The sequence below is a fragment of the Pipra filicauda genome, unplaced genomic scaffold, assembly GCF_003945595.2.
Source record: "Pipra filicauda isolate LSUMZ 115617 unplaced genomic scaffold, ASM394559v2 scaffold167_size3244652_pilon, whole genome shotgun sequence".
Taxonomy (NCBI): Eukaryota; Metazoa; Chordata; class Aves; order Passeriformes; family Pipridae; genus Pipra; species Pipra filicauda.
Window position 1 is genome coordinate 2,591,384 of NW_024104184.1, and position 7,179 is coordinate 2,598,562.

A 7,179-nucleotide genomic window follows, 5' to 3' on the forward strand; every position below is an offset into this window, starting at 1 on the left:
GAACACAGGCACCATGGGCTATTCTCGGATCTGCTGTGGCAGGTCTGCATTCCCAGAAACTGGTTTCTGGAGAACCAAAACAAGGTGTAAGTTAATAACATACTTTATAGGTCAGCTGCAAACCTCTTTTGTCCCAAATGTGAAGAGCACCAGATGGGTGCAGTATTATAGGAAAGTCAGGTTTGGTCACACTGATTGATTAAATTGGATTTTTTAAGACCCAGGTTGATCTGAGAAATCCACAAATAACATACATCCACAGAAGTGTTTTCTCTTTTTTAAGGACAGTGAACTAACAGGGCCACTGAATTCAGAGTCAGACCTCATCTTTGTAGGCATCGCAAGTCCAGTAGGGAGGTAAATTTGGGTGAGACTAACGTTCTGCATCAAACTAAATACCATCAGGGAGCTTTTTTTGGGGAGTGGAGCTAAGCCACCTATACCAGCACAGTGTTTCCTAGCCTGGCTTTGGCCTGAGGCAAAGAGCGTGGTCCAGATGAGTTTGAGCTAAGAATTGAGAATTAACATGTGCCAGGCTGCCTTCCCAGTGGGTAGCTCAGGTGAAGAAGCCATGCTGCTTTGGAGGCTGCGACTTCAATAGTAAGGGTGTGGGCCTTTCTCTGCCAGAGAATGGTTTCAGACAAATTTAATTTACTTTAATAAGTTAATTTTAATTTGTATACATGGAGCTGTGGAGTGTAGGTGAAACCTTGGAGAGACGGGCACTGCAGCTGCCTTGGCTTTCCTCCTGCCCCAGGGGATTCAGATTTCCTTCGTGTTCATGGATGCTCTGCTGCTGCACAGGAGGAGCGTGTCTCCTGCTCCCAACTTCCACACAGTGTGGTAGCAAAGGGGGAGGTGTGAGGAAGCAGAGTGGCCATTGCAGGAGTGGTATCAACACCCAAATGCATCAGCATTACCCTGCACTGCTGGCTCCCTGCCGGAGGCCCCAGCTACAGATCAGCTTCTGGGAGGGAAGGAAACCTTTCCCAAAGGAGTAGGACCTCATGTAGAGACTTGCTGTCCTATCTCTGTGCTGGTGGGGAGAACCTGTGAACCAGGTGTCAATGACTGATGAAGGCCACTCTTTAGGCATATTTCAGCTTTACTCTGTGTTGATAAACCCATCACTACTGACCCACACAGGTTGGCAGGATGGGAAAAAGATTGTGGTACCTATGGTTGCGTATGTGCATCTAAGCGTATGAACTGTTTACCAGGTACAAACCCCCATCTGCCTCCTGCTGCTGTACCTTTGCAGTGGCTGTTTTGAGTCAGGACTAAGAAATCTGCTGAGGACCAGCATCTCTTGTGTAAACATACATGCTTGCAGGCAGGCACTGGGGCCCTATCAGAAAACAAGGTGATTGGAACGATAAAGTACCAGTATGGTCTTGAAAGAGCTGGGTTTGCTCAGAATGTGCAGCTTCATTAAGGAGGTTTTGTGGGTTAAAGCATGTTTGAGCTAGTAAAAATAAGTGAGGGGTAGGCCCTGATGCCCAGGCTACACTCCTAAGCCAAAATCAGAGTTCCTACAAGGTGAAGCTGCTGAGCAGAAATTTCTAAAATGCTTTAATTAAACCACAGAGGGGAGCAGGAGAAGGCAGGTATTCCTCGGGAAGGAGAGCATCTTGTGGTGTTCCCTCATGGGATTTGACTGCGACGGATTGGAGAGCGATGCTTGCTTCAGAGAGGACCTCTCGCCCAAATGTCAGCCATTGGCACCTTCCTGCAAAGGAGAGTAAGTATGCAGAGGTATTAGAGAAAAGACTACCCAGAGGAATGGTGCTGGGGGGCTGAGTACTACTCCCTTGCCATGTCAGCCCTCACTCTTGCTGTAGCAGGAGCCCAGTTGGAGGGGTGTCCCCAGCACCTCCAGCCCCTGCTCTCTTGAATATTTTTTACATGCTTAATTTTTTTGGAAGTGTTAAGTTGATTTAAAGTGTTCATCAAGGTAGCACAAAGAGCAAACAAGTTCTCCTCAGAAATCCTGTGAGTTCCTGCTCAAGGATTCCCTGTTGCAGGCAAAAGAGGCACCAGGAGATGCAAAAAGGGGATTTTCAAAGCTAATTATTTACTGTTTTATAGACTTTCAGTTACTTCAGCCTGGCAGGTTTGATAAGGAAGGCTGAAGCTTCAGCAAAAACAATTAGCATGACTTCTGTGAGATACTACTGAGTAATTGGGCCATTGTTTATTTCCTGTAAAGGGACAGATTACTAGAGAGGGGTTTGTTTGCTGTTTGCAGATTATTTTTGTCAGGGTGGATGCATTCACCAGGAGAATGGCAAGTAGGACTGATAATACTACAGAGACTCTCCCTGTGACAGTACAAGGATGTGCAGTTCTCCCCATCTTGTCCACTGTCTGGTACATCTTCCCTTCCTTTTATTCTGGAGTGTTAATAATGGTGATGATCCTAAGAGCCAGGTTTGTATTGGTATTATTCTGGGAAGACCGCAGGAGGGGAACAAGGGTGACCTGAGTTTAACACCATGCTGGGTTGGAAAGGGACAGACCACGGGGCAGATTTGTGCATCAGCCCCATAAGACTAACAAGAGGATGGAGTCTGTGTTGATCAGTATTGAAGAAGATGGTGGAAGAAGTAGCAAAGGTTGTATTTCCCCCTACTTGCAAGTAGTTTTCCTTTTCCAGTTTATACTGTGTCCTGCCACACATGAAATCGAACCCCTTTGTACGCAGGAATAATTCAGTTCACCTCAAACCAATTCGTGTCAGCTCTGAAATTGAAACATGAGAACTACTAAAAATAATCAGTAACAGGGCAAGAAATAAATAATCCACTGCTTTGTCCAGGGAGAAATACTTTCTGACTTGGTCATCAGCAAGTAATTATCCTTGCTGGAACTGGCTAAGAGGCTAGCATATCTGGTGTGCATAGCTGACCCTGTCTTGGGGACAATGGTGGCTTGGGATGCTTTTTGAGGTCTTTTTCAGGTATGATTTTAAGAATAATGCTATAGAAGTTATTTAGAAAACCTTTCTTTTCAGCAGAGAATGGCTTATAATTTGACTTTTTTCTAGAATTCCTGAATGTTTGAACACTTCAGAAGTTCTCAAGGCCAATATTCAACTGTTACAACTCTTGGAAGCATTGTGAAAGATAAAGACCACTGATACGAGGATGGATGGGAAACGTACTTTCTAAAATGCTTTAATCTAAACAAATTCTTAAAACCTGTAGGTACCAGTGCATCCCAAGGATGGGATGCAAGGCAAAAATAAGAAATAGGGCCTCTCAGGGCACTTTTGAAGTGATGCAAATCTGCACCAGGGAAATCAAGATTGCCACAGACCCTACAGTCAATTTCAACACTTGTACTTAGGGCTCTTCATTCCAGAGTTTCTTGAAGGTTGAGTGGACTGTATGGCAAAAAAAGAAGTATTTTCTGCACTCCTTCCCTGTGTGCTGGACCTCAGCTGGGCTAATTCTTTGCAGCTGCCTAGGCAGAGAGCCAGACCCTTCAGGTAGTGGATTATGGACAAAATGGAAGGAGGAGTTTTGGCATCCTCACAAACAGGACACGCTTGTACAGGGGAAAGCCCAGAAAATACCAAAGTGCCCAGTACTGCTCCCTCACATGTGCTTTGTAAGAGCCAAGATAAAGAGCATCCAGTGAAGCATAATGTAACAACTGAACTCCAAAAGCTAGACCATGGAGCAGGAGAAGGGATGTGGCTCAGCTCTGCTCTCTTCACTCAGGACACGTGATACATATCTTACATAGGGACTTTGATGTCTGTGCTCAGTAAAATTAGTGTAAGTGTTAAAAACCTCTTTTGTGCTATAATCCTGTCACTCTATGTCATCCCCCCATCTTCCCTCCCTCATGCTGAATAAACCTCTAATCCACTGCAGTTTGAGTCCTCCTCTCAGTAATTTTTTTTCTGTTTTCAAATAGTTGGTATCCTTCTGATTTAATTGCTTTATTATTATATTTCTCATCTCAGTTGGACTCAGTGTTTGGCACAGCACATTCACTTCCCCTAACAGATGCTGTCTCATAGAATCATAGAATGGTTTGGGTTGAAAGGGACCTTAAAGTTCGTCTAGTTCCAACCCCCCTGCTTGGGCAGGGACACCTTCCACTAGACCAGGTTGCTCAGAGACCCATCCAACCTGGCCTTGAACACTTCCAGGGATGGGACATCCACACCTTCTCTGGACAATCTATTTCAGTGTTTCACCACCCTCACTGTAAAAAATTTCTTACTTATATCTAGTTTAAATCTACCCTCTTTTAGTTTAAAACCATCATCCATTGTCCTATTGCAACAGGCCCTGCTAAAAAGTCTGCCCCATCTTCCTTAAAAGCCCCCTTTAGGTACTGGAAGGCCACAATAAGGTCTTCCTGGAACCTTCTCTTCTCCAGGCTGAAAAACCCTAACTCTTTGAGCTGCTCCAGCCCTCCAGTCATCTTTATGGCCCTCCTCTGGACCTGCTCCAACAGATCCATGCCTTTCCTGTGCTGAGAGGCCCAGCTGGACCAGAGGGTGTCTCACCAGAGCGCAGTAGAGGGGAAAATCACCTCCCTTGACCTGCTGGCCATGCTGCTTTTGATGCAGCTGAGGACACAATTGGCTTTCTGGGCTGCAAGTGCACATTGCTGGCTCATGTCCAGCTTTTGTCCCACTAGTTCCCCCAAGTCCTTCTGCACAGGACTGCTCTCAATCCCTTCATCCCCCAGCCTGTATTGGTATAGGGAGTTGCCCCAACCCAGATGAAGGACCCTGCACTTGTCTTTGTTGAACCTCATGAGATTCCCGTGGGCCCATTTCTTGAACTTGTCCAGGTCTCTCTGGATGCCATCCCATCCCTCAGGCATATCAACAGCATGACTCAACTTGGTGTCATCTGCAAACTTGCTGAGAGTGCACTCGATCTCACTATGTCATTAATGAAGATATTGATTAGCACTGATCCCAGTACAGACCCCTGAGGGACACCACTTGTCACCAATCTCTATCTGGACACTCTTCTGTCATGTGTCACATACAATGTCTAGAAATTTTGAACACAAGTGAAATGTAGAGAATTTAGAAATGATTGGACAAAAAAGCATTAGCTATCTCGTCTGCCACAGAGCTACTGCTCTGCTGCCATTTACTGGGATTCAGATGGGATAATCTGTCTCCCAGTCCTTTACTTAGGTTTAATGTCAACAGGAGAGTGACAGTAGGTTGGACTAGATGACCTTTAAAGGCCCCTGCCAGCGCACACTATTGTATGATTCCGTGATTCAGACAGGGATGCTGGTCAGTGCTGGCCCTTACCCAAGCCCAGCCCCAGAGCAGGCAAGCTCCCTGCTGGATGGGGCTGCACAGCAGGAAGGAGCTGTTGTTTCCTGCTCACTTTACTGGCTGTTGTTCTGCTTAAAATGTGAGGCCAAAAAGAGAAAGATTGGGAAAGCAGAGTCTATTTGGAAAGTTTCAAGTGTTCTCCTTGCTTATGAAGGATTAAGCTTGCCCTTGTCAAGCAAATTACCAGATTTGTGTTTGAACCATCAGTCACTGCCTGTCACCAGTTGAGGTCTAAGTGTTATTTCTTAAATGAAATCAAAAGTCTGTCCTCCTGCATGGAGAGCTGGCAGTCCCTCCTGTCTCCCTCAGCAGGACTGAATTTGCCCATCAGTTGGGCCAGGCCGTGCTGGATTTGGAGAGGTGAGGTCTGCAGGCTCTGGCTGAGGGCTGCAGGGTGACAAGGACCTCCCTGAAAACTGATCTGCCAAAATCTGGCTCGGATAAAACAGCCCAACCCATCCTGTAAAGACTTTAACTGAAAAAATCTTGAAATAATCACAGAGGAAATGACAGGAACTCAGGCCTCCCTTCCCGCCCCGGCCAGACACTCCCTGGCTCTTTTTCCCTCCAGCCCGCTTGACACGCCGGTGTCCCTGGGGAAGGGCCAGGGCTGGAGCTCAGCACGGCCAGGGCAGGCTGGAGCGGGAGGGAGGAGGATTGCAGCAACGTGCTTGGTGCTGTACTCCACTCCTGTAGGAGCATGGAAATATAGGGGCAAGTTCAGGGATTGCAGCAGCAGGAGAGGGAGGAACAGAGCAATTCCTCTGGCCTTAGTGACATTTTGCTTATTTATGCTAGCTGCAAATCTTATCTGGAGTCTTGAGAGACTTATGTGTGGCTTTCCTCGTTTGCATTTAAGAAGGCATTCAATTAACATAAGTGCTGAATACTGAAATGCCTGCTTTATGAGGGGGCAGGGCTGAACAGGTTAAAAATACGTAGGACTTTGGATTATATTACTTTCTATGAGTTTCCACCTCTGCTGTCCCAGACCATGTATCTCTTTCCTTATCAGTGATTAGATATAAAGAAACCACTTTCACTGTTTTTATCAAGAAGGTGAGGCCCTTGTGTTTGATTTTTTAGCTTGTGGTTTGTAACGTGTCAGTTCCTGGTGAGACAGTTTGAGTCTGGCATTGGTTTGGTATCTTTGTAAATTGCTGAACATCACAAGAGCGTAATAAGGAATATACTGTACATGCTCTACCTGCCCTCCATCCTGTCCATCTTCCTTGGATGACCCCAAACATTATTTTGTGTGCAACATTCCTCTATTACACACTTCTTCAATGCTGGTCTTTTTTCTGTTGTGCACTAATGTACTCCTGTCCCACAGCAGTTACAGAGGAGCAACGTATCAGTGGGCTGGCATGTGCCAGACTGGTCGTTGGTCTGCAGGTACAGTCCTGGACTGGGAAAATTATGATCTTGGGAGCTGTGTTCCTAATTCCCCAAAATTCACCTGAAAAAAACCTCCAACTTTTAGTCTGTGGAATTGTACAGACCGGTGACAGCAGGGCACAAACAGGAAACCTGAGAAAACAAGGTGTCCTCAGCAAAGATGCTGTAAGGTTTGGTGCTGAGTAGGTCCCCCCCTTCCCAAGGCCTCCTTCTGGATGTTGCCACCACTACCTCCCACTTGGCTGGTTTCACCCTCTCGTCCTGGGTGGTAGCAGCAGCCAGCAGGACATTTCCTGTACCTATGCAGAGCTCTGAGATTTGTAAAGCTGCTCCAGACTCCAGAGAAAGCATGTGAAGCCTGTGAAGCTGGTACAGAGAAGCTGTAGTTGCCTCAAGGCAGGGAAGGGATGCAGAAACCACCAAGTGATCGGGCCAGCCATGGGAAGAGTCACAGA

At 46.4% G+C, this 7,179-nt stretch overlaps 1 long non-coding RNA gene across 1 annotated transcript; it reads right to left on the reverse strand.

Moving 5' to 3' along the window:
• Positions 1-1,546: 1,546 nt before the first annotated feature.
• Positions 1,547-6,641, reverse strand: LOC120322904. The gene is made up of 2 exons (XR_005562858.1): positions 6,531-6,641; positions 1,547-1,729 (listed from the first exon to the last, which is right to left on the reverse strand). It is a non-coding gene; the product is annotated as an uncharacterized LOC120322904 (long non-coding RNA).
• Between the last annotated feature and the right edge of the window lie 538 nt (positions 6,642-7,179).